The sequence below is a fragment of the Cygnus atratus genome, chromosome 2 (assembly GCF_013377495.2).
Source record: "Cygnus atratus isolate AKBS03 ecotype Queensland, Australia chromosome 2, CAtr_DNAZoo_HiC_assembly, whole genome shotgun sequence".
In the NCBI taxonomy this organism is placed as follows: Eukaryota; Metazoa; Chordata; class Aves; order Anseriformes; family Anatidae; genus Cygnus; species Cygnus atratus.
This window is the reverse complement of record NC_066363.1, coordinates 42873549-42900130: the sequence shown is the minus strand read 5'-3', so window position 1 is coordinate 42900130 and position 26582 is coordinate 42873549. Positions and strand designations below refer to the sequence as shown.

General features: G+C 41.5%; 1 protein-coding gene across 17 annotated transcripts in view; it reads right to left on the bottom strand.

The window, feature by feature from the left end:
- The window catches only part of RBMS3 (RNA binding motif single stranded interacting protein 3), a 700779-nt gene that overhangs the window by 153927 nt on the left and 520270 nt on the right, over positions 1-26582 (bottom strand). The window lies entirely within an intron of this gene.

The following is a 26582-nucleotide window of genomic DNA, read 5'->3' as shown; positions in this document are numbered from 1 at the left end:
TTGCATTCTATTTTTGAATTTCAGGCTATGTTTTCAGGTTCAGTCTCAGAATATTCCAATTCTGTTCTTGCCTACTGAACAACTGAAAAGAAACAAGAGGCATAGGTGCAGTATGCAAAATAAGTGTATTAAAATGGTAAATGAAAACCTTGTCTACAAACAGGTCCTGATTACACTAAATCAATTTAGCTAAGACCTTGCAAATTTTCATGGCTCCAGTGCCATATTCACTGGTAGCAGCTTTACTTACTATCTGATCACCTGTCAGTACAAGCCTCATTTAGATCAGGCATGATGACTTAATTTTATCTAATGGTTAATAACCAAAAATGTAAGATGCAATTTCTATGCTATGCAGTAAGCCAGAGTCTTCTGAGACAGATTTTTGGATTTTGTTTCTTACACATTTTAATGGGCAAAATGAATTTGTACTAGTTCAACACTGAGATGCATATGACGATAGCATTATCTTTTTTTTTGCTAGGGGGTGTCCTAAAACCAGACAAACAACCTTGCAGCACCACAACCTTACGCTGAGGAAATCACACACAGTCCTGCAGCCATCTGCCCCAGTTTAACTAAACTGGTTTCAAATTACATCCCATTAAAATCAGCGCAGACGTGTCTTGTCAAACACAACGAATTGCAGGTCCCATTTTTGGAAGATGTATGAAGACAGCACAGAACCAAGATGTCTGCTCTATCTCTGCCTTACACATTCAAAGCTTTGAAAAGAAAAGCAGAAATCCGAGCTTCAAGCTGTGATTCACAAGCCCATCCTTTACAGGGACATGGATGACTAAACAAAGTCCAGCTTAGCAAAATACCAGAATCAGAAGCCAAATAAAGTTTTCAGCTTCACCTATGCCAGGCTCAAGGGATATTTTAGCCCTTTTGGATGAGAAGAAAAGCTCCAAAATCAGGAGGCATGTAATGCTTTTCTACTGCATAATTTGGATTCTGACCTAAGAGCTGTGACTACTTGCCTTTGGACATACTGCTTAATGCCCATTGCACTCTACCTTTGCATCTCCAGACCCATTACCCCTGGAAACTACCCATTACCATGCAGGTTGAATTCACTGCTATTTTACAAAACAGAAATAAATGTAGGCAATGTAGGCACATTTTCAAGCTGCTGTCCATAAAAATATACCTGATTATTACTATGCCTTATAGTTAGGTGCAGAGGACAGGAAAACCACACACAGGGACATCAAACTTACTGCTAATTGAGAAGTTACAACCCCAAAATCCCCAAAGAAAAACATTCTTTCCCTTTCCAATCCTCTCTCCCTGCAGTCATCCTCCTTTCTTTTTCACTTCAATTTACGTTCATGCAGATCAGAAAGCTAGTTCTGCTCCAAAAGATATTAGTAAGGGGTTGGAACAGGGACAGTATTGACAATGTAAGGGAAATCATGCAAACATTGCTGGGGTGGAAGGCAGGCAAGAAAAGAGAGGAATATGAGCTTCTGATTATATTTTTAGCTTTGGGAGGGGAAAAAAAAAGGAAGAAAGAAAGAAAAAGACTAAACATTTTCCTTTATTTTTTTCTTCATCTTTCCCCTTTTTTGTGTGCAAACTGTTTTAAGATTTATTGCCTGATACTTTTTTTTTTTTCCTGCACAGGCCACAAGAGGGAAACATGGAAAGATATAGGAGATCAGGAAATGTCTTCATTGTTCCTAAGTACTTTGAAAATCACAGAATCACAAAATCACTGAATGGTTGGAGTTGGAAGGATCCTCTGGAGGCCATCTGGTCCAAAACCCGCTCAAGCAGGGACCCCTAAAGCAGCTTGCCCAGGATCACGTCCAGGTAGCTTTTGAGGGAGTGCTCCCTCCTCTGTCCCAGATTTGGTCTCAGCTCATCCCTTCTTCCCCACTTGCTCCCAGAAATATGAACCTGAATTTCCTATACGCCTGGTAACTTGAAATCAACAGGCTGATGCAACTGGAGCAGGTCTGGGGGAAGAGGGCCCCAAAGTTGGCAACTCCAGCAATGTGTTGCACAGGAAGGAATTATGCTACGGCAGTTGAGCAACTCACTGATTAGTTACTGAGAAACAGGGGACTTTTGGTAAATAATGATCACTGTACATTTGATTTACATCAGTCTGCCTGCACCTTGAGCCGGAGGATGGCTGAGCATCAGAAACTCCCAAATGGGTTCCCTCACAGGAGCGCAGGGGATGCAGCACAAGCACGGGCTGGCTTTTATTTTTAATTTTTTTTCCACCGTGCCAGAGCCTACAAAGCATTAGCTGCAATTAACTCGAATTAAAACAAAGAGCAGCCCCAGCCCGTTGTCCCTCTGTCTCCCTTGCCTCCTGTAGGCTCGTATCAGCATGGCCTAGCGCACTCCCCACAGCCCTGGTGGGGTCCTGCCCGGCCTGCCCCGTCCTGGAGCCAGCAGGAGGGGCTCAGGCAATTTGAGCAATTGAGGCAATTAATATTATGCAAACCTCTACCCGTTGACTGGTTAAGGACTTTGATTAATCAACCAATTGGTGCTCAGGGACTGACATCCCTTGTCAATATTAAGGAAAAAAAAAAATTAGCAGTATTATGCAGATGAGATCCCCACAGCCAAAAGGACAGACTAAGATGGAAAGAGCCGCGTTATGCCTCAGTAACTGCACAACATCCTTTGCTTTCACTGAAGCAATTCATTCCAGCAGAATATTAAAATGAGAACTTTTTCTTTTGACTACTCAGTTTTCAAGCTGTGGCAAACAAATAAAATAAATAAGAGCTGCCGCCAATGTGTCTCACTTCTGGAGTAAGAACACATAAGCCTTTTAACTGTGTTAGAGATTAAATGCCGTTGTTTTAAATATCCATGGAAAGTTTAGCTACACTCTGAGGATGAATGAAAGACTAGCAGGCCACATCACTCTCTCACAAGGATTTACCAATCCTATCTTTTATCAATGTGATAAACAAGGGCTGCAAGCAGAGAGAGAGACAGATGAGGCCACTAACGCTCCCTCCACAATGCAGCAGCGTTTTCAAAGAAAGGGAAAAAAAATCCATGTTATTTTTCCTTACTATACAAATATAACATTTAGAGAAATACCCCTTTCCTTTAAAGAGAAATATAACCCCAAAGAAGCCATATCTCTCACCACAAACTAAAACAAGATAAAAAGCCTTCCCCAAGCGATGAAGCTTTGTGAAGCATGTTATGCTTGGAGGTGAGCACATATTACAGGAGCGGTATGGAGCGGTGTGTCCCTGCCACTATATGGCAAACCAGCCATGCCTCGCACAAGACCCCACGGCCATGTACCCTCCTCACAACGCACATTTCTTAGCCTTGGCCCCGCTCCCCACATGGGGCTGTGTTGTATCTGGCACCAGAGCTCTTCACCATCTTTTCCTCTGCAGCTCAGAGGTGCGCATTTCACCTGAACCTTTTCATCCCAGCTTCCCAAGCTCTGATGTGCCATACATACTTCCCATCCCCAGTGTGGCTGCGAAGCTTCTCACTTTAAAAGGCAAGTGTCCTACTGTTCAAAATGTGCCTGTTTGCAGACAAGATGAGCCTAACCAGAAAAAATAAATGTAAGCACCCCGCAAACTGCTCACCTTTCATCATCCAACCTAGTTTACAGTCAAGTTTCTGTCTTCAGGAAAGGTTCACATCCTAAGGCTGCAGGACTGGTGGTGACTGTGGTGCCTGGACCCATGCAGTGTGGCCCAAACTCTCCCTCTTTCATTTAATTCTTCCTGGGGCTTGTCACCAGACGTTAAAAAACACTGCTTTTCCACCTTGGGATGCTAAAATCCCATTTATTCTCGTGTCCAACCCCAAACTGACCAGCCATCAATACCAGCCCTACTTTCAAGAGAGAGAGCTGAAAGTCATTCATGTGAAGCTCACCATCCCTTCAGAACTACATTTTCCTCTTATGCCTCCAATATTTCGGATAGGAGTAGAAAGGGTCGAGCAGCAGAAAGCCACGCACCACCCACACACATGTCCAGCAGGTTTGGACACCCCACATTCAACGCAGCAAGGCAATCAGCAAAGTGCTGCAGAGCCCGCCGTGCCACATGGGCTTTATAGTCCCTGTCCTACCACAATGGGGACACCAGAGGGGAATGGCACACCAGTCAATCCCGTCACGTCCTGCCAAAGCACACAATAACCCCCAGGTGAAAAGGGGGCTTGGAGGAGGCAGCAGCACAGCTCCTCTCCTTTTCCCAGACCCCATGCACTAAACACCACTAATTAATGGGTACAAAGCCAAGCCAAGCTGCTGCTTTTTGAAGGGCGGGGGGGGGGGGGGGGGGGGGGGGGGGGGGAAGGGGGCTCTGGAGACTGCTGCATGTGCCAGCTACAAGAGCATCATTCTCAAGGCATGCAAACATGCAAGTGCAGTCTCAAGGTACAGTCAAAAGCCTGCTCCTGGCTGTCCTCACTGAGTTTCATTTTTCCCCAGATCTTCTGTTTGACAGCCCAGGGAGGGTGACACCTCCAAAGCACAGCTTGCACTTGCACTGCAGCCCCACAGAAATGGGGGTGAATTCATCCCAGCGGCCCCAACACTCTGAAATCCAGACTTAGACTCACACTGCAGACTGAGATCTTTCTGGGTCCTGGCATGTGCCAGTCTGCATGCGTACAGAGTGCCACAAAATGGGTTGCCAAGGAAGAAAAAAAGGAAATGAACCCAATTAAAGCTCCTCTCCAGACAGCCGCAGGGCTTTTTGCAGATCCCTTTGCTCCCACCCCAGCCTGTTTCCCCATCTTCATAGCCCAAATACTACAGCTGCTCTGTCACGTTAGCTTCAGGGACGCTAACTGCAAGCCCATGTCATTAAGCCATTCTGGCTGGGGGTGTGCATGACGGACACTCCAAAACTGGCCAAAAACACAGCTAGAAAGGTTTCAAAGTGTGAATACTGCAAACCAACAGAAGGTTAAAAACAAGGTTTTGACTCAGTCCCAGCATCAGAGCATTTCCAGCATTCAGCAGCAGGCGTCTTGCTGTAAGGCTCTGGAATTCAGCAGTCAGGAGCAGTTGTACTGGGGAAACAGCCAGAAACTTTGTCACTGACTTTTAGCAAGAACTGAGTCAGTCACTCAGCTCCCAAGGTCCGTGCCAAGGAAGCAGAAGAAGTTTATAATGCAGAGGCTTTGAAACACACTACACGAACATCATTTGAAATGTATAAAACCCAGTGGAGGGAGTGCTGCAACTCAAAGTTGCCGTTTGCTTTGCTGGACCCTCCTAGCCACTCCTGAAAGAAAGGACAATGCTCAGATGGGATTTTCTCTCCCATCTTGAGATAATCTTTGGAAGCACTGCATGAAAAGCTGAAAGAACAGTTTCTGCTGGTGCAAGAAGAGGCTGAGCCTTTTTTACCTAGGACATTTAGTAATGCATTCTTTAAAGACACATAGGGAGGGGCTGGCAGGTTTTGGCTATGTTATTTTTCCCCCAAAGGAACTGAAACCTTCTGTAATCTCAGTAGGACTGGAAACTAAGTCTGTTTGGGTTATTCAGGAATCCCATATACCAATTCTTTTTATTCAACCTGAGTTATTTCTCCTTGGAGCAGCTTGCTCTAGAAGTTAAGCACAGATTATTAGTTCAAACCGTTCCTTTCCTATCTTCCAAAATTATTCCGGGAACACATATGAATATAACTTTGTATGTGGATCTGTGAGAGATTCTGAAGGCCTCTTTTTAAAGAGGCACTCAATATTTATATTAACAGATCATATACTTTTTCTGGTCTTTAATAAATTGAGACTTCATCATATTAATATTGATGCAGATCAATATTACAGCTCATTTTAGAAGCATGGTCATGTCTTTCTGAACATTTTAGACACAGTTTCAAATCACACCCAATTAGTATTTCCCCCACGCTAGTTCATCTCTGCATAATGGCCAGTGCCCAGATCTTCAGGTGATATATGTCACTTTTCTCCTTTAAAGATCTGGGTTGAACTTGTCTCCCCTTAACATAAAAATAGTTACACTCTTTATGGAAAAAAGTCATTTATGTGGAATCATTTATATGAAACCAGATCATTTATATGGAAACATTTATATGCCATTCCAAAAATTTTCCAGTGTTTGCTCAGTACTTTGAAAACTAGTTGTATTGTAGCATCAGTCTCATCTTCAATTTATTACATTATTTCTAGACTGGATTCTGTGCAAGCCACTGGGCTTAAATGAAACATTCTCTCTCAATAGATTTAAATTCAATCTCTCTTCATATTGTTTTATTATTTAACATTTACTTTTTTTAGTACTACAGCTCATGAGAACTTTCCAGAAAGTCTGAAATAGACATTCTCTTGAAAGTTGATTTGATATGCATTCACCTGGATTTATACACCAAAAAAATGAATTTAAAGATAATATTTTTTCCAGTTTTTCATTTTCTCCCATTTATTCCTTAGAGTTTTTGTGGCATACTTTTGCATATATGTGAAAGATGCCTGGCTTTCAAACAGAGAATTTACTACTGAATTTATAATTCAAGCGTCTAACTACAGATCTAACACCTAAAATCTGCAAAAGCAACACTTGGAGAAGTTCTCTCTTCACTGACCTATCCAAGCATGACAGAAGGCTCCTAACTTAGTATCACAGTTAGATAGGATGAATATGGGCAAGTGGTGTGAGAGTTAAAAGAAAGTCACCCTAATTCCACCACCACCCAGCACCAGAAAGCAATGGCAGGAAGCCCAGCGGGCTTGGGAGGGAGGCATGGGGACTGGGATCCTTCCAGTGTACATCCATATAGTGCCTGTGAATCAATGAAGGTACGCTGATTTAAATTAAGTGATAGTAGCTCTGTTTTCAAGGATTGTCATATTATAATTTCTTTTATAAAAAGAAGAAGCAAACAAGCTAACAAACCCACAAGAAACACAAAAGAACATACAGCAATGGTCCAGACCATAGAGTCTTTCCAAACTGCTAACAATATCTTTTGAGCCATTATTGCAGTAACACGAGGTGAACAGAATGAATCAAGTGCAGCTGCCAGGGTTCCCTTTGACTTTTTACTGGCTTATTTACTTCCCTTTGTGTGGGCACATTTTTAACAGTACAGACAGCTAAATCAATGGCCAGTTAACTATTGATCTCTGGCTAGTTTCACTTTCTTGTCGAGCAGCACACCAAAAGGCTTACAAGACTGTTCAAAGAGCCTAAAATTTACATGGATTTTATTAGTGCCCTAAGTACTGATAATCCAATAGATACAGAGAAGGAAACTGGTAAAAGCGATGCAAGCCGTCTTGTCATGAGTCTTTCCAATGCTTTTTGCAGCAGGCCCTGCCTGAAGCACCAGCTTCAACCGAGACCATGTCTGAACACCAAGATTTCACAGGAAAAGTACTGCAGAGCAGAAGACACTGGGGTATTCAGAGGTTTCTTTTGTCTTCGGGACCTTCAAAAGAACACGGCTATTGTCTGATGGCCCTTCCAAGGCTTCAATATGTCAAGATTTAACATCCTGAGATATTAAATTTCTCTTCAACCCTGCTACATCTACTTCATGGTAGTCACTGTGCCTTTTTAGACAGAGTGCTGACTACATTTCATAAATTAGCTTTCTTCTGTACCCAACCCTAACCAACTCTTACACTACAACGGTTCAAAATTTATTAGTCACTTGGCTTTTCCACAGCACTGCAGGATATTAGGCCTTAGCATAATTATGCAACTATTGTACAGCAATAATTAAGCCCAATCCATGAAGCATTATAAGTATATCTAAAACTAAAACTGCAGCATGCATTTTCTGCATAAGCTTGATTGTCAACAGGTCAGGTCAACATCCTGTCGGCAATGACAAGGATGCTTTCTGAAAAGACACTGGTTGTGCACATGAAGCATTTCTAAGTGCCGTTCTGAAGAAAAGCAATTTCACAATGATTTTCAAAAGCATTTCGTTCTTATTTGCATAAGTAAATTTGAGCACATCTGAGCTTTACAATGACCCAAAGAAAAGAATTTCTTCCACAAGGCCCATTATATGGGATCATTTAATCAGAAAAGAGAGACGTGACTCAGGCACCCAGGCTTGCTGTACCATCACTGAAAAGCTTTGTGTAGTTACTTCTCGAACAAGGCACAGGTTAACATTTGTTCTACCAAATTTTGTCAAAAAATTACAAACAAGCAAATTTCTAAAAACCATGACCTATGAAGAGAAAAAGAACACAAGTATTGGAGGAAATTGTTTGTCACAAATACCCGTATGAGCTCCACAGCAAAGTATTACTTAGAAGTACAGTTTTAATTAAAAACATGAACTTTAAAAGAAGTTCACTGTTTATATATGCTCAGGATTTCTTCTCACTGTGCAAACTATCAAGAGTGCTGCACGGTGCTGTGTAAGCTGGCCTCAGCTTTCTCTTAATTAAGTTTGCTCATGGACAGCACAGCATTTGCTAAAGCTAAATATTGCTGGAACCGAATTGTTATTGGTTTGTCCACCATAGAGCTGCTGCAGAACTTTCCATCATGCATTTTATCTGCCAATGGTGATTTGATTTGCCCTTCATCTTGGGTCGCAAATACAGACTCTAGTCACTACGGTCTCTGCCTTCAGAGCATTGCATAAGATACATAGTACCTTCTTTTATTTGCACAAAATATGATCCTAACCAGAACTATCACAGACTGATAAAAAAAACCATTTCTCACACTTCTGCCATTATGAGGTGAGATTTTTATAGCTCCCTACCTTTTAGTTTTCCTAGAAACAAATTTCCGCACTTTCCAACTCACACAGTGCACTGCGGCCAAAAAGGCAGCTCAGCCTCTGCTAAAACCATTGTGTCACTCATGCTCTGAAGGTGTTCAGTTGCCTCCCCATTGTCTTTCATACCGTTTTAATGACGACTTTGCTATTTATATTGCTGTTAAGTAAGATTCAATTAATTATCTCATATTACCTGAAGCCTGTCTGTAACAAATTTGGAAAATGCTACATAATCTCGTAGCCATGAACACTAAAATTAGAAACTCACTGATGACCTCTGGCAGAAAAAGGCTGATTTGCCTGATGAGCTGCAATCTAAGTTTAACACCTTACCTATTTATTTTGATTTGTCACTGACTTGGTCCTAGTGAACTTAAGACATGGTGTCCTATTGCAAACTTTGACAATATCGTATTAAGTATGTTTATTTGCCTTATACTATGCTGGGTAAATGACACTCTGATTGATGTGTATTTTCCAGGATTCTCTTACCGATAGTTAGACAGGAGTCAAGTCCTTTGCCCCTGCACAGACGACGAATCTTACAATTTAACTCCTACTGTTCAGAATTGTATTTTACATAATACTATACAAGAGCAAGGGTGCATTTGTATGTGTGTGTGTATACTTACACAAACAGAGAAAGACGAGGTCACAAGAGAGATTATTTGGTTTTCAGAGGACATAGCACACAATCAGGCAACAGTATAAACCTTCCATTATCAACAAACAAGGAAGGAAATCTAATCTTAGCTAAAATGCCACATGCACTAAATCAGTAAAATTAAACTTGAGATTAACTTAAAGTTCTTTTAAAAAGATCTTAGATCTATGTACAAAACACATCCACTACCATGGATAATTGTAATGATTTGGTATTATGAATGATACTATCCACACAAATAGTAACTGCTTGATAGCTCTACTCACTTCTCTTCCTTAAGAAAGATCTGCAATGCCAGTGATGCTAATTAGTCGAAATGCATTTTTTATATAGAAATATTCAGTTCAAAAAAGTCCAATCATAGTTATATTTGAAAAGAAAAATCACAATGATTTTTGATCAACTTAAAATCATAACATTTCCGAACACTGAAATAAACACAGAAATCAGACAACATAAATCTCTTTCATGAACTCTACAGTCCTCCTTTGCATAAGCTGAAGTCTGTAAGATTATGATAGCAGATCCTGAAAAGCAGGATTTATATAAAAAGCAATGGGGATTCTTTAGCGAATAACTGAAATTATTACAGAATTTCTAGAAGACCTCACTCTTTCAGTATATATTTGTCACTGTGGCAACTCTCAAGCCATGGTCTGGTGACTTCTGGAGCTGGCGGGGCTGAGCTATTTTCTTAGCACAAAGTTTCAAGCAGAATGTCTTTGTTCTCATGACACTAACACTGGATCAAAAGGATTATAAATGGTAGTGGAAATAAATGTTTTTCTCCCTAGTCTCTCTCAAGACACAGTAGTACCGCTTCCTCAGTGCAGACATCTGACACTACAGAGGACAACTTTGGGCTCCTCAAACTGAAGATTTAAAGTAGTCAGATAAACCTATGGATAATTCCTGCCTGTGCAATTTGAGGAGATTGTGGTGTGTTGAAGCTGATGTTACCTACTGCTCATCAAGCTCAGAAAAGGGAGCAGAGAGACATTTTATATCACTGGAGTGTGAAGAAAGGCAGGGCTTTGCTGTCTGATCTTCCAGTGGCCATAGGATGTCATAATGAAGCAGCAGAGGCACAAATTACAGATGTTTTCATGCACGTGTAACTAGTACTTGGCCAGGGTGGCTTTAGAACTCTCTGTCCACAGTTTCTAGCAGCTGTTCTCCCTAAGGACAGAAGTATTTGTTCTGTCATGGTTTGATCCTTTCCTAATTGAAATTGAGTTGGACTCAGCTGAAATTGAGTTGGACTTGATGATCCTTATGGGTCCCTTCCAACTCGGGATATTCTATGATTCTATGAAATCTAAATTTACATTGATCTTATGTGGCAGTATCAGGATCTGTGCTTGAAAAATATTTCCAAAACTATATTCAGAAAGATTAATAAAGATTTTTAAAAAAAAAAAAAAAAAGCAGACGTCCCTCCTCTTCTTATGTTTTTCATGCCTGGTTGCAGTCCCACACAAGGTTAAATTATTGTTCGTATTGCATCTATTTGTAAATCAATGGGAATTTACGTGTTTCTCTTCAGAAGCTTCTCTAGGCTGGGACTAACTCAGGAAACTCAGATTTCTTCATGTAAAAATTCAAAGGCTTAGCATTTAACTGTCTACACTTGTACTAGAAAAAAGACTAGCTACTATTAATGGTAGTAAATTATCAGCACTGGGAAAGCATTAGAAGCTTTAAGAGGACTTTTTGGGACAGTATAATGCTTTTTAATATTTGACCTATTGACCCAAAGGCGAATTCAAGCAGCACACAGATCCCATGTGATTGCTTGTGAAGAAAACCGAACGCTTTCTTTTGTCATGTTTTACGTTACTTCCTATAAACCATAAATGAAGTCAGAATTTTCTTGTCTGGGAATTCCTGTTGGGATAAAGGTTGAGGTCTACTTAGCCTGAGTCCATACAGACTGCTACAGAACAGTTATTCATCTTGATGCACATGCCAGAAATGGAAACCTACTAGTCCTTAAGGATACATCAATTTTCAGGGAGTCTGGACTCTTTTAACTACTACAGGAACTAAGGAAAAGATCTACATAGACATTGCTTAAGAAAAACAAAATCCACCATAAAGCACAGCCTTGACAGTTTTATTTTGAGAAATCTGTATTTAACACAGACAAAAATACCGTTCCCTTTTAAGATCGGGCTCAACTCACAAAACACATACTGCAAAAATACTTACACTTTTCATAAGTGAATTGGATATAAAAGGCAAATCCATGTCATGCTTCAAATGTGACAAGGCTCAGAAGCACAACAGACACAGCAGTGTCGCATTTTCCCCGCGTGTGGAATTCCTGGCACTGAGTCAGCAAGTCCCAGAGGAAGGTGAGCAAAAAAAGGCCTCGAAAATTTCATTTTCCACCCTCACAACTGACAATGAGGAAATACTATTAGCGAGCAAAGAAAGTGAAACTTTGTTCTATTAAAAAATGAAGAAAATATTAAAATAGAACAGAAAGGCAGTGTTAAATTATCGCTGCTGAACCACCTTGCAGAGAAGCAGCTGAGATGTCTGTGCTCTCCTCAGCTCACATCAGAGCAATCCATGCTCCATGGGATCAGACTGCCCTGGTAAATGAGGTTGAGAGTAGGAACCAGCAGCAGAAAAGGAAGGAAAAGGGGTTAACAGTGGGGCTAAAGCCCTGCATTTTTGCCAAATCAAGCAGACAAGGTCCCACGCTCTCCAGGCCGTGGTCTCTCTAGTGGTGGGACAGTGCCAGCACCACCGACGTCCACTGCCCCCACGGTGTGGAAAAGCAGAACCTAGACAGCAGGTGGCCTGCAAGGAGGGCCAGGATGTGTGGGACCACCTCCTTCCCTGCTCAGGCCTCAGCTAGCCTGGGGCTGGGTCCAGCTCCCAGGGCGCAGCAGAGGCTGCAACTAATGAAGGAGAAAGGCACGGCACTGACATCAGGTGGGACGTCACACCGAGTGGCCACCAGATGAGCAGGAGAGTGGGAGACACTGCATCAGTCTCCAGATGGACAGCAAAATAGCCACCAGGCAGCTGTTGTTCCTCATCAACCTCTTGGGAGATGGAAATGACTAAAGCATCAAGGTTTCCCTTCCCTGACACACAAAACCCAGCACCACTGAGGAAGAAAGCATCGTTTAGGAATACCTTATGCTTTGTGTAGACAGAAAATTGGGATCTGAAAGAGACAATGCACCAGCTAGAGGTTTACAAGCTGCTAGGGGAGAGTAGCAGCGCTCCTACAACTCTACAGTATTGGGAGAAAGACAAGGATAGAGAGACCAGTAATAGAAATATGGTTCTTCTCTTGCCAGTTGATAAAAGAAGAGAGGAGAGGGAATATTACTGTGCCTTGTCATCTGCAAGGAATATAATCTGTGCACGAGGTGCAAGGCAGCTAACCTGTGTCTGTGAACTCACTCCCTTCCTGAAACCAGGGGAAGTGTGAGTTTTTCAAGTGAGTTTTCCTACAAACCTGTCATCAGTTCTTTCCAGCTCTCCTATCAGCCAGAAGAGTATGGTTTTCTGAGCACTGAATACTGACTTAAGTTTTCCAAGCCAAGGAATGTTTCCAGGTGCTCATCAACATACAAAAGACAAAGTCAACAATTTTCTGCAGAAGGAAGAAATTAGAAAAGGTATAGCAAGGTGGACAGCATGGCCAGTTCTATCTGACTAGTAAGGATCAAGACAGATATAAACAAAATTTTGTAGAGCCATGAGGAGCTGTAACATGGTCCCACCACAAAAAGAAAAAAATAATTCCCTTATGCTCAGAAAACTGATGTGAAAGGGCACTTATGTTCTTGTGGCAGAAATGAAGAACATCAGGAAAGCTGACAAGCAAAGATGTCTGGCATCTGAAATGAAGTAATGCAATTGCCTGCAGTCGGTGAAATGCAGCAAAACTGAGCTGCCTGGACAGGAGGCCTGCAAGACAGAGCAGTTCACCAGGCAGCAGGGACAAGCTCAGATGCATTGCTGCACAAAAGGTGCCTTCCTGCTAAAGCTCATGCACTTTAGTTCCTTTGTAACCAAAAGACTAGGAGACAAACCGTACGGGAATGATACAAGATGATATAAGAGACCAGTATAGTTGAGACTGAAAGATACTACGAGTTGAAATTCAAGACAGAGCACAATGCTTGACCTTGTACTTGTGACCGGTCCTTGTGGGAACGGGGAAAGGGAAAAGTAAATGTCCCAAGCCCTGCAACTCTATTTTTCCTTCTGTTTCAAGAAACCTGGACTTAGCCACCCTGCCTAGCACACAACTGGCTGTGCGTCATCAATTTGCTGTGTTGTGCAAAACCATCTATGAGAAAATGCCCTAGTGTTCCAATACTGAGCTCTTTGTGGCTTGTGCTTATCTGTTCTTCTTATGTCTATATGGTATATCAGCTGTGGCTAATACATATATGTGAATGTGCATGCCCGTGTGTGTATGTATACGGGAGCGATGTGTTTAAGTACATAAGTACAGCTCTGTATTACATATGCAACAACAAATTATATTACGCATGTAAAAGTGCATTCCAGTTTAAGCATGCTTTCAATTTTGAAAATCTGGGTAAACAGATGTCTATGTGTAAAGACATACAAGCCTACACCAGACTTCCAAAAAAGGAGGCACATTTTCAATTATGCGTACATATGTGTGAGTGACTGTGTATACAAAGGAGAAATCCCCATACATAGCCACTTAATGTGCTTTGCTGGTGGTATGTTTGTGTGGGATTAAATATATCTGTATGTAATCATATTTTATATATATTTGTGTATTTGTATAAACCATTCATATAAAAAATGATGGCTACATCAATCCAACAAATGAAGGTTGTTATTATTTTCTTTCTCACTTATAAATCATAAGCAGCTCTAACAAGTTATTGCAGTAATAAAACTGTGAGACAAGATACATAGGCATTTCTTGAGTCCCAGACCAGAAAGGAATTACAAAGAAGTCTACGAATCTTTCTGGGTATAGTGGATGGCTGGCAACTAAAGGCAAAGGGGAATCTGCTGCAGGGCAGAGAGGGAATGGTGCTGTTCTAGGGTCCACCTATTCCTAGGATGCTGAAAGCTGGACCTGGCTCTTGCACTGGTCCTTAAATGACATGAGTTGTTTTGCTCTGCCTTTAGAATATTTTCATAATAAAAGAGACAGAGTTAGAGAAAGGAACTTGAGCTTCTGTACACTTTATGGTTCTGGATTATCTTTCCCAGGTATTCACAACCTGTTTTCAAACCAATTTTAGTGAAAAGCAAAGCTGAAGGCTTACAGTTGAACATTTTAAACTACCATCTATTTAATACTGCACCTACATGGCAATGAACTAGAATGAGAGAGACCCTTTCTCGTGTAAATTAAGAGTGTTTTTTTTATCAGAGATAGATTTCTCCTTCCAATGCTTATCCTTGCTGATACTAATACCAGCACTTGATGACAAACAGAAATTCACTGAATACTCAGGAAACAACTTCAGCCATTTTTTGAAACTGTATTTTAAATACAGTTGTTTCTAAAGGGGGCAGGACCAAAAAGATCTGTTTACAACACCTTTAAATGGATGTCTATAACATTCCAGAGTTTGCTTGTCAAGTTCTCATCATGACTGTGGCAACTCCTGGTGGTAAAGCACACATATTTGTGGATGTGCGCACATTTTACACAAGCCATGTAAACACTTTAAACCTAGGTTGCTATCCTGAGAAATTTCTGTTCAGCTCGAGTTTGCTTGACAGACCAAGCTAATGTTACATGCCTTCTGCAGGTCACTTGCCAAAAAAAAAAAAAAAAAAAATCAAAACAAAACAAAACCTTTGTGTTCAAAGTATGCAAGTTGGTCATATCTCCACAAAATCCCTTGTGAACTCCTAGGCTTCCTGAAGAGAAAAATAAATATCCACTAGATCCCACTGAGTAACGTCTCGGTCTGATGTTGACTCAGTTGTGGATCTGCAGCTCGGTGACTGTCGCAGACAGATGCACATCCAGCAGCCCCAGAATCGCATCTGTCATTCAGGGGCTTCCCAGCCTTACCCCACCATGGAGGGAGGGGATGATGCTGGCTTGCTGAGAAAAGCATCAACAGCCCCTGTATATTGTTTGCTTTTAAGGAATAGTTTCAAGTTATGTGACCTTATTTTTATGGATCAATCAACCTGCTACACTGCCTTTAACAGTTGTTTTTTGTTTCTTTTTGCTGTATTGCACTGTTTCCAAAGATCAAGTAATTCCCAAAGAAAGAGAAAAGTTAAAGGGTAGAGAGCCATTTGCATTTACTCTGCTATTTATTTTAAGATCTAAAATAATAATATTAAAGAGTTCAAAACAGTAAAGTGTGGGGAAAATATTTTGAGTGATCCGACACAATCAGAAGGTCATGCAGTGAAAAAGGAAGAAAAAACAAAATCTACAACCAGCTTCTGTCACTTCAGATATATGTACAAAATCATTTTGCACTGTCCCAGCATTGTTGAGCTCCCTGTTAGTAACAATTTTCACTACTTTTCAGTTCTGCTAATCCTGCCACCCATTCTATAAGTTCTAAAATTACCATTAAGAAAAAAGAAATACTATTCAGAGATGAAGCACACTTGAAACTAAGGCCCTGACTACTTTGGGACAATTAAAGCGCAGCCTGGGTATATTAATCACAGTCTTCTGGCCCAATTCCAGGTTGGGCAATTACAATCTGCCTACCTAAAAATCTCCCTGGAGTTTCAAATGCAAGAGTTATTTGTGATTTCCTTCCTATAAAAAGTGTTGTTAGCACAGCCAGTAAAGACTAGTTTCATTCAAATGATGGGTGAATGACCCACATTGACTATAGAAAATGTGTAAAAGTACTTTGGGATCCTTCAGGAAGAAGGACACTTACTGCATGGTCATTTTACAGTGCTTTTACTATTATAAGAGGAAGTACTCCTATCTAGATGTTTCTTCACATGCATCTTAGAAACAAAGTAGCTCAGAGTTTGGACTTGTTTTTCTAAAAAGTATATGAAGTTAGGTTATTTTTTCTGTAAATTTAAGATGATAGATTTGAAATGCAAGCACTGTATCACTGAGACAGTTCAGGAAAACATAACACAACTTCTTCTACTTTGAAAACTATTCAGATCATTTTTGTGAGCCAAAAAAGATTAATGATTTATTATGGGGCTCATTAATCAAAAATTGTGTGCATATTTTTTTAAAGGACCAATTCCACTGTTCAAGTCAATTAGGTCCTCTAAAACTATTACATTGGGAAGGAGCTGCAATATTACCAAGACTTCCTGCAATATTGTTGAGACTTCCCCGAGTGTATTTAGTGTATAAAATAAATGCTATTATTCAGGAGATACTGAATTGCTAAGCTTCTTAAATTTGTACAATTGGGAACTTGAAGTACATTAAAATGCTGAAACTCATTAAGAGCCCTTTTCACAGCTGCAAAATCGTTGGCATTCACAGCACCGCTCAGAACAATAAAACACTCCCCACACCTTTGAACAGGGCAACTTCCATTCCTCCAGCTCCGCTTTAATGAATCACTGAGGCAGAACTGGTATCTAACCTCTCCGTCAACCTCCTCCATTGAAAGGGAGAAACAAAAAGCCACAACAATGCTAATATTCTGAGCAGAAAAGAAAAATGCACGAGTGTACTGTACAAACCCTCCCCCAACACAAAAACCTTAGCAATGGCTGATACTTTGGCAGAATATAATTTAATTTTCTCCATCAATAACAAACAAAATACCTTCAGAGGCAAAAAGAATAGCCACGCTTTCTTCCAGAACACCCACCAAATCATATCCAAGTAGCCTTTGCTTCCTTGGGTATCATTTTTCTGGGACCAAAGCACAGGACTCAGCAGTTTAGCAGATGCTAAGCTGAGATGATTCTGGCTGTATTTTGTCACTCTGTGTGCTGCAAACGTGCTCCTGCCCTGCTCAGTGAGGGGCTGGATTTTGCATCTGCAAAGCATCACCACGGCAAACAGCCTGAGGTCCCAGCAAAACTGTGGATGCCCCATAGATGCTTCCTACACATTCTCCGGCAGGTGTGGGAGCTGGTCCTGGCGGTCAGAAGACAGCAACTTTCCAATCTTCAGCAAAACTGCCTCTTTCTCCACCTGCATCAGGATTACCAGTCCCCAACCTTGCTCAGATAGGAGGCAGCCACTTTGCATACTCAGCAATTGCAAAGAGCACATAAAAAGAACCCTTCTCTTTGATCTGGCAGCAGCATGATCTGTCTCCTCCTGCCAGGAGGTTCACAACTGTGCCTGTGGTACCTACAGGTCTCACCAAGCCCAGGACAAAGAAGCCCAAGTTTTATCTGCAACTGAGTGTCTCAGTCTGGTTTCTCCATCTGAAGGATTTGTTTCAAAGAAAATTTCCACTGGGCCACCTACTATGCTTCCTTCGGTATTTGAAAAACAGAGGAAAAAAATCCAGTAACTGACCAAAAATTAAGTATGAGTAAGTACTATGGGAATACTGACTCCTCTAGAGGTTTCACAAGATTCATCGTAAGCTTGATGCTGGACAAACCTGAAAGAAACAGTCCTGGGACTATTATTTAGCTTGTGAAGTCTATGTGCCAACTGTATCTGTTTATTCCAAACTATTCCCCGAAGCAATGAGTGGATTGTCTCCCCAAGGGGGGGAAATTGTTCCTTTTTCCTGCTCTGAAAGTTTTTAGGAGGATTTCTAAAATGAATGTATGAGAGTGCAATGCCAAACTGGTGAAGATGATTATGGCTTTCAGAAACGAATTTGAAAGATTCAGTGGGAGATACTGACATTCAAGGTTACAGAATTAATTATGGAAAAAGGGGTGGGGTTCTGGGTGGGTGTTCCCATCTACATCAAATAAACTGCAAGAAAGCAACATTATGAGGGAAGTCTGGAGTATGACAAAAACAAGGCATGTGGTTAAAGCAAAAGATGCTTTAATAGTGCACAAACTGAGGCGGTTTTAACTGCAAACCAAAAGCATAGCTTTCAGTGATTCTGCTGAAGCCCTATGGATCTTGACAAAACAGAATGATTGCTCTTGAAACCCAAATCTTTTGACACATGACCCTGTTTCTGACTTCATATTTTCAGTTGATAATGCCCAACTCGTTCAAAGTGAGAAGATCAGGAAGAGCTGCTGGCTGACCAACATGGGCACACAAACCCCACTGTTCCTCAGCCACCTCCCAGCCAGACACAGGCCTGGGAGCATCTACCACTGGTGTATGGCCAACAGCAGCAAGGCAGAAGGAGGCGTCCACCTTCCTGTCAAGCACTGCAAGCAACATAGCAGCTGCAAATTCCAACTTTTTCCTAGATAAAATGGCCCAGTACGGAAAGGGCTGCACCAGTTTCAGCCGGCCAGTTGGCTGAGGTTTGGAAATCACCATCACTTGCATGGAGACAAGAAGAAGAAGAAGGGAGCCCTCCAAGTTTTTCAGCATGTAATGTTGTTAGAAGATTTTGTCATCTATTTAGAAAAAAAAGTCCCCAGAAAAAAAGAAACATTTTCAACAGCATTTCTTCCTTTAAGTGTTTTGGGTTTCCTTCTTGAAACCATCTTACTCCTTCTATCATATCATTTCAGGGCTTTCCTCCTCCTATAATTTAAAGTGCTTGAACTTTTGCTATCTTGTATTTTGTGAACACTTCAAAACAGGATGATAGTTTTCTAGTGCAATCTTAAAAACAGTCTGTATTTATTTAAGCCAGGCTTTTGTTCTCTTGGAAAATAACACAGCCAGGCTTATGTGTAAGCAGTACACCTAAGCAGCTCTCTTTCTGCTGTGTGATCATGTACATCTTCAAGTATGGTAATCGTATTCATTTTAGAGAATGGTTCAGTATTTTCACAGAAAAAAAAAAAAAAAGAAAAATGAAAGGACCCTTCTGGAGAAAAGATTTAGCTTGCAGAGATTTTCTTAGGATTCATTTAAAAATGCCAGTTATAATTCTCGGGTTTGCACCACAAATCATTACATTATAAATATCCTTGTATAACTGCAGTTGAATAATACAGGGCATTTGGAGCTGAAGGTACATGGCTGCACTTAAAGCTAATTGCTAATGGCTGACGGGCACACAAACACATAGGTATGTGCACAGACGTCTGCATGTGCATGTGATGGAGGTTCTGATGTGCAGTATGCACATGACTTTGTATAGCTTAGCCTGGCTCTTCAAGAAAATGGTAAGATGAGACTTCTTTGATTTTAAACACAGGGCCTTCAAGCATAAAATAGTTTCTATTTTTCAAACTGACTTTTAAGAACAGTTTGAATTATTCACTTTATTAATTAATTATGCTTTGGCCGTTAATGGGGACTGTGGCTTCCAAAAAGAAAAAAAGAAAATCTGAATATTTCCAGGCGTCCAGACAGCACACTGGAATGAAAAGTGTTTCCTAAAGTTTAAGGCTCACAACAGAGATATGCATAGTTCTTCATGGTATTTTAGGATATCTGGCTAAACTGAATACTGGTGTAGGAGGAGGGCAGGCACACCTGGCCACGCAGGAGATGACAGCCCATTCACCTCCTGTGCTTGCACTGGGACACAGCGGCAGAAAGAAAGGAGAACGAGGATTAGGCTCCTCATCACATACAGCTGTGGTCCAATATATGCAAGAGACATATAGGAGCCATTTTAACTTAAGCTATTGTCGTAACAGATCACAATTCTCTTAATCCAAACCTGCTTGGCTTTAGCACCTGCACCAGGTGCAAAAGTTCATGTGAACAGGCAAAGAGGACTGAGTGGACTGCGGAACCCTGCCTGAGGACTGTGCCTGATTTTGAAAGCTTTTTCTTTGCACTGACTATGAGTAAGCTTTTTGAGACAGAAATGGGTGAAAGAAGTCATTTTTAAGGGATGGCCTAAATTTAACTTTGCTATCTAAAGTGAGCTCAAGAATTTCTGGCTGAGAGTTTGGGTTATGTTTGCTTTCACTTAGTAAGTTCCAGGTTGATCCTAGAAGCCACTTGCAGCAGCTGAAAAGTGGTACCATCTCTTCAGGCCTCATCCTTGTGCAGGTTTCAGCAGTATTTCCTGCAATCCCATGTGGTTTTGTGCATCTGGCCTTTTCTTGCCAGATGATGTTAAAGAGACAGGTGCAAGGCCCGTAGTGGGGCAAAAAAAACCAGTTCATTTTCATGAGCAACCTGTGATGTGCAGACGTGAAAAGTACATGCAACACCAGAACCCATATTTCTAAAATTAGAACGGTTGAGTTGAAAGAGACCTACAAACATCATCAAGTCCAACTGCCTGACAACTTCAGGGCCAACCAGTAATAAATGTGTTATTAAGGGCATTATCCAGCCGCCTCTTGAACACTGACAGGCATGAGGCACCAACCACCTCACTAGGCAGCCTGTTCAAACGTTTGACCACCCTCATGGTAAAGTAATTTTTCCTCAAGTCCAGTCTGAACCTTCCCTGGTGCAGCTTTGAGATAGGCCTCATGGCCTATCCTTGGCGACCAGGGAGCAGAGACCAGCGTCTCACTCTCTGCTTCCTCTCCTCAGGAAGCTGGGGAGAGCCATGAGGTCGCCTCTTGGCCTCCTCTTCTCCAGACTGGACAACCCAAGTGCCCTCAGCCTCTCCTCACAGAACATGCCTGCCAGCCCATTTACCAGCTTTGTTGCCCTCCTCAGCATGTATTCAAGCACGTTGACATCCTTTTTACATTGTGGAGCCCAGAACCGCATACAATATTCAAGGTGAGGCCACAGCAATGCTAAATACAGTGGGAGAATCACCTCTCCTGATCAGCTGGTTGTGCTGCGTTTCATGCACCCCAAAATGCAGTTTGCCCTCCTGGCTGCCAGAGCACCCTGTGGGTTCACGTTGAGCCTGCTGTTGACCTGCACCCCCAGATCCCTTTCTGCTGAGCTGCTCTCCAGCCACTCGTCTCCCAGTCTGTGCCTGTGTCAGACATTACACTCTCCCAGCTGCATTCCCCCTTGCTGAAATTCCATGCCACTTGTAAATCAGACAGTGAGCAGAACCTTTAAATTTAAAGCAAAAGAACCAGCAGAGTTTGGAAAGAATTGAAAATGTGAATACCTACACGGATTTCAGTGCCAGTTGTTTCAAGTACAGAAATCACTTATGTCTTACTCCGCTGACCATGTTGCTGGGATAACTTACACGAGCTATTTGAAAACCTCTACCACCAAGATGACCAAAACTAAGCAGCAAAGAATACCTTTCATAATCTTTCTCTCTAAATACTGTATGCATAACTAAATCTGGAAATGAAAGACTTCTTACATTTTTGAAACAAAGCAGCTAAGCTTTGGTCCAACTTCACTGAAGCTGTTTGTCAATTACCCAAGGTTGAACTGACAATGAAAACCAAACACAGAGTAAATATTAACTGGGCTGAGCAGGTTTAACACCAAATTAGGCTGAATGGGACAAATTCTATACAAGCTAAAGCACAATATTTGTTTGTAAATCACAGGATAAAGGCTATAGAAACAATGAAACAGTGAACATCACTAATCTCATAAGCGCCTAAAGACTAACTGAAAGCAAGAAGCATTTTTAACCAACGTGAGGAAATCATGTACCAAATGTTCTTTTGAAATACTTTTGAAAACTTAGCCCTCTCCATTTTTTTTCCTGTCTTCTATGTTCCTGCCCACTCCATTAAAAAGAAACATTAATCTTTTCATTTTTTAACAGTGTCAGACTTCCAGCTATATTTGGGCTACTGGACTCCTGTTTTCACATGGTTTTAATCAAATTCTTTAGTTTGTCAACACAAAGAGGACCAAACTTAGCTGAAATCTGATCATGAAAACATGTTCAAAGCTAGGAAAAATTTCTGTTCCTAGGAAGCAGGACAGAATTCACAAGCTAGAATTTAAGTGTAGCTCAAACCTCATGAGAACAGCGCTACAAGACCCCTCACTTTCTGAAGATACATAAATAGTTAATAGGGGAGTTAACAGTAAATGACGCTTAAAAATGTGGATCTTAATTCATGAACTTTATGACAATAATAAAATATAGTGATGGGGCTTTCTAATGGCTTCCACCGTTCAGCCATCATTTCTTAATGGATAGGACCTCAGGCTTTATAGTCAAGCATAAAAAGGCAGCATTTGCCATCCTGGGTGAGGCTGCTGGTCCATCTAACCTGGAGACCACATCACTTTAGGATCAGTTCTGTCATTGCAGTGCAAGAGCAACAGCAGCTTTTACTAATATAACAGTGGAGTTTACTCATCTATAAAGCAAACTGAAAAGGGAGTCATCGCTGCTTCATGTAGTACCTACAAAACTAACTGAGCCCAAAATAAATCCTAAACTAATTTGTACTTCAAAATTTCTTTAGGACTGTTTGTTTGCTATTAAAATTGAAGGCTGGGTTAGGAATTTCCAAGGCCGTACGTGCATTGCGACACTGTGTCCCGGCAGCCCATCTCACCTGGCATGGCAGTGATTTTGGAAATCTACCACCCCCCTCTTTGGAGACCCCAAGACAAAGCCATGGCTTCTGCCACATGGAGGAATGGCTAAAAGCTTTCAGCAAAGTGCATCTTTTAAGTTGACATCATTCTTCCAGATCACATCAAATACAGCCACTAAAAGTGCAGCCTACATATGGTCTACATTAAAACTAACAAACAAACAAGCCAGCCCCTAAGTTATGAGGCCTTCCAGAAGCAAAGAGCCAAAAGCACAACAATCATCGTATACTGTACATTAGGGACTGACAGCAGAGCTGCCCACGGCCTCAGCCCTGCAGCATCTCTGGCACCATTCAGAAAAGAGATTGGTTCCAGTTTGCCCGTGGGCACCACGGCACAACACCCATTGCCAAGGCAAAAGGGCTCTCGGGCTGCTCACCTCGACGCCACGCCCCAGCCCACAGACGCCACCAAGAGCATCTGCACTGATGGAGAGGAGAAAAATGTCAAGTTCCTGCATCCACCAGCCCATGGGAAAACCCTCCATGCAACAGGCTGCAGACCTCGGCCCCTGGGAGCAAAGAGCATTGAGAATGGTTTGGGATTAAAGGCAAAAATGAAGAAATTAAATTTGCACTGCTTCCTACATTTAGTAAAGGAAATTATGCATTTCCCACAAAGCCTAATGCCAGCTCCACAGGGATTATATTACTATTTATTGTTTTGTTTGCTCAAATAAAACACCTGTCAAGGTCAGCTATTCGAGGAATTTTTAATATACCAGCCTTACACTACGGAGAGTAAGAAATGTTTATAGAGGCACTCCTGGTAAGATTGTTGGCGTTTTTTCCCCCCAGGTAGGTGCATAATGATTTAATAACAGAAACAGCATGCCCACAAACCTCTGAACCTCAGATTTAAATAAAAACTAATATATCTGAAATCTGGCTATCAGTCTCCACAGCTCCTTCGGCTTTCTGTGTTATGAAAGGAGGCGTAACCCTAGGATACAGCATCTTTCCTTTATAAAGTCCCATCTTAGAGTGTCAGAAGTCAAGGAATTAAAAACAAAAGCGGCATAAATCGCTGTCAATCATCAAAGTCTTTGATCTGCTCTTTCCTTCAGAAGGCATTATGCTCTCTAAATGGAGGGATCAATCTGCGCACGTCGCAGGGGCTGGCCGCCCCTCTCGCATGGCGACGCCAGCACAGAGGGCAGCTGATGGAGGCATGTTGCAGCCCGTGTTTTGGGCAAATCACGTGAAAATATGCAAGCCAGAACACAAAACAAACAAAACCCTTGGTGCAACTACACGACACAACTGCTTCCCCTTTTAGCATTTTTCAGGATTTTCTTTATAAAGACAGCTTGCTTTGGCCTGTCTTACCTGGTATGTCCTCACTGGGCATCCCACCAGTGCTTATTCCTCACCCATAAACCGGATTTTATTTTTCAGAAAAATTTAAAAAAATGCTTTTTTTTCACTCATCCATAACTATATTAAATATTACATTGGTCTGCCCTAACTTCTTTGCTGCCTTTTTTTTTTTTTTTTACAGTAGCTAAGCAGGTTGCTTAACTAAAGGGTCAGAAGTTTATTTACTTCTTCCTCAACTGCGAAGAAAAAAAGAAAGAGGAGAAAAGAAAGAGAGAAAAAAGAAGAAAGATAAAGAGAAAAGAAAAAAAAAAAGAAACAGGAAAAGGAAAAAGAGAATACAGCACACTTGTCCTGCCAAGAAGCTGCAAGGAAAAAAAAAAAAGACTCAAAAAAAGAGATGAACTTTCCCACAGAAGAGTGTAACAGTTATATGTGTGTGCTGACTTAGAAAGCCAAATTCCAGCCCAGCGAGGCCCTGCTGTCCTGCAGGGACAGATCCTGCGCGAAGGCTCCAGACAAAAGCCACTGTGATGCTCTGTAAATGCACAGGAGGAGATGGAGCTAATCTGGCAGGATTAGGCCCCTTGTTGCAGCGCTGCTGACTGATAGAGTTGCTCTGGAAGAAATGAACTGCAATGATAGCAAGTGGGAGCTGGCCACGAGACAGCGTGAACAGAAAACCTGTGAGTAGGGGTTTACTTGGCCTGTGGCAAGAGTTAATGAGTTTTTCATCCTAACTCAAACAGGTTTGTCACTTTAAGGCTGCTATTCTTCATGTGTCTTGCAGGGTTGAATTCTGTTGCCCTTCCTCAGTTTAAGGAGCACCCTTCTGCATAAACATTCCCTTTAATTTCAGATTATGGCAATCATTGGCACAATCTGGTCTTTATAAACTGGGAGTTGAAGAAAAAAAAACAAATGTCAAGCAGAGATAAAAGTAGCATTGTACTTTTAATTATCAAAGTATTTTATTTCATTTAAAGGAATGGATTCGCTGGTCTTCTCCAGCTGCCTTGCATCATCACAGCAGCGCAAAGCACTGTAAATCCAGTTCAGTCAAATGGTTAAAGTGGGTTAGCAGCTGCTTTACATCACTGGAGCAGCATAAAGCAGCAAGCATTTGAACCTAATCCATACTCTTTCAAGGCACTTTTCTTTACCAAAAAAGAAAAAGCTTTTCTTCTTCATCAGTGACTGCTGCTTACCCGAGAGAGCAGAGCCATCTAGTTAAGAGGAATAAAACATACCAGAAAAAAATCTCTGCAAACAGTTTGGAGGTAGAATTTGTGCCTTTTGCTCTTCTTTGGCTAGCAAGAACATTTCAATCTCATCAGGCTGTCAGTGATGGGAGAAAACTGTTTAAACTAATATGCCTCATTCTCAAGCCTGATTTTAGACAGCTCCTGATACAATGCTTCAGCACGAGTTAGAAGGGCAGATCCACTGTTACTTAGGGGCTTGGAGCACAGAGAAATCAATACACAGAGATAAAGACAGATAAACACTTTGGGCAGATATGAAATAGGAAGAAAAATACCGCTCTCAAAATGCTTCTGCTTAGCTAATGTAATGCAGTGGAAACATGGTATCTTCCCCAAGGTGACTGCGCCGCTTCTCTCCCTGGCTTTCAGTCTCACGGCCCTTCAAGGGCTCCCTCTGTTCATGCACTGCACTACATCGTGATTAGCTGAGCAATTAACCATGCCCTACGTTGTTCCTTTTTCACCTAATTATTGCTTCATTTCTCAACTGCATGGAGCAATTGCTCCTATTCGGCTAAGCGCTTAGGAACCGCAACTGCTAATTTCCCAGAAGTTTTGCTAGCAGAAGACAATCTTCAGCTCAGTGTGAGCATTTCCTTTTACTTGGAGTTGAGAGGAGGGGGGAACAGTGCTGTGGGGCTGGAGCTATTCCTCACTGAAATCAGCGTGTGCATGGGTGTGCGCACACGCGCTCACTCGCTCTCAGCCATCTTCTTGTCCCCTGCCATGGCTGGAAGATGACTAGAAAAACAAAAGTAGGCTTGATACCCATCTCCTATCAGTAAACAATGGCTGTTTCAGCCTGATCCTTAGGGAAAGGAGGCAAACATGCTGGCTGGCTGTATGCATCTGGTTTATAATTTCTGAAGATAATGGCGTCTTACTGCCAAACCTGACAGAAAGCTAAGGTTTTCAAAGATCAACAAAAGCTCTGCATGTCTTCTGCATAAAGAAAAGGGAGAAGAGAGACCAAACAAGTTCTCCCAGTTGTAAGAAAAAAATAAATAAATAAAAATAAAAAAGTAGTGTGTGTTTACACTTTGTTCCACAGCAGAGTTTCTATGTAGGAGAGGTAGCTTATAAATGCCT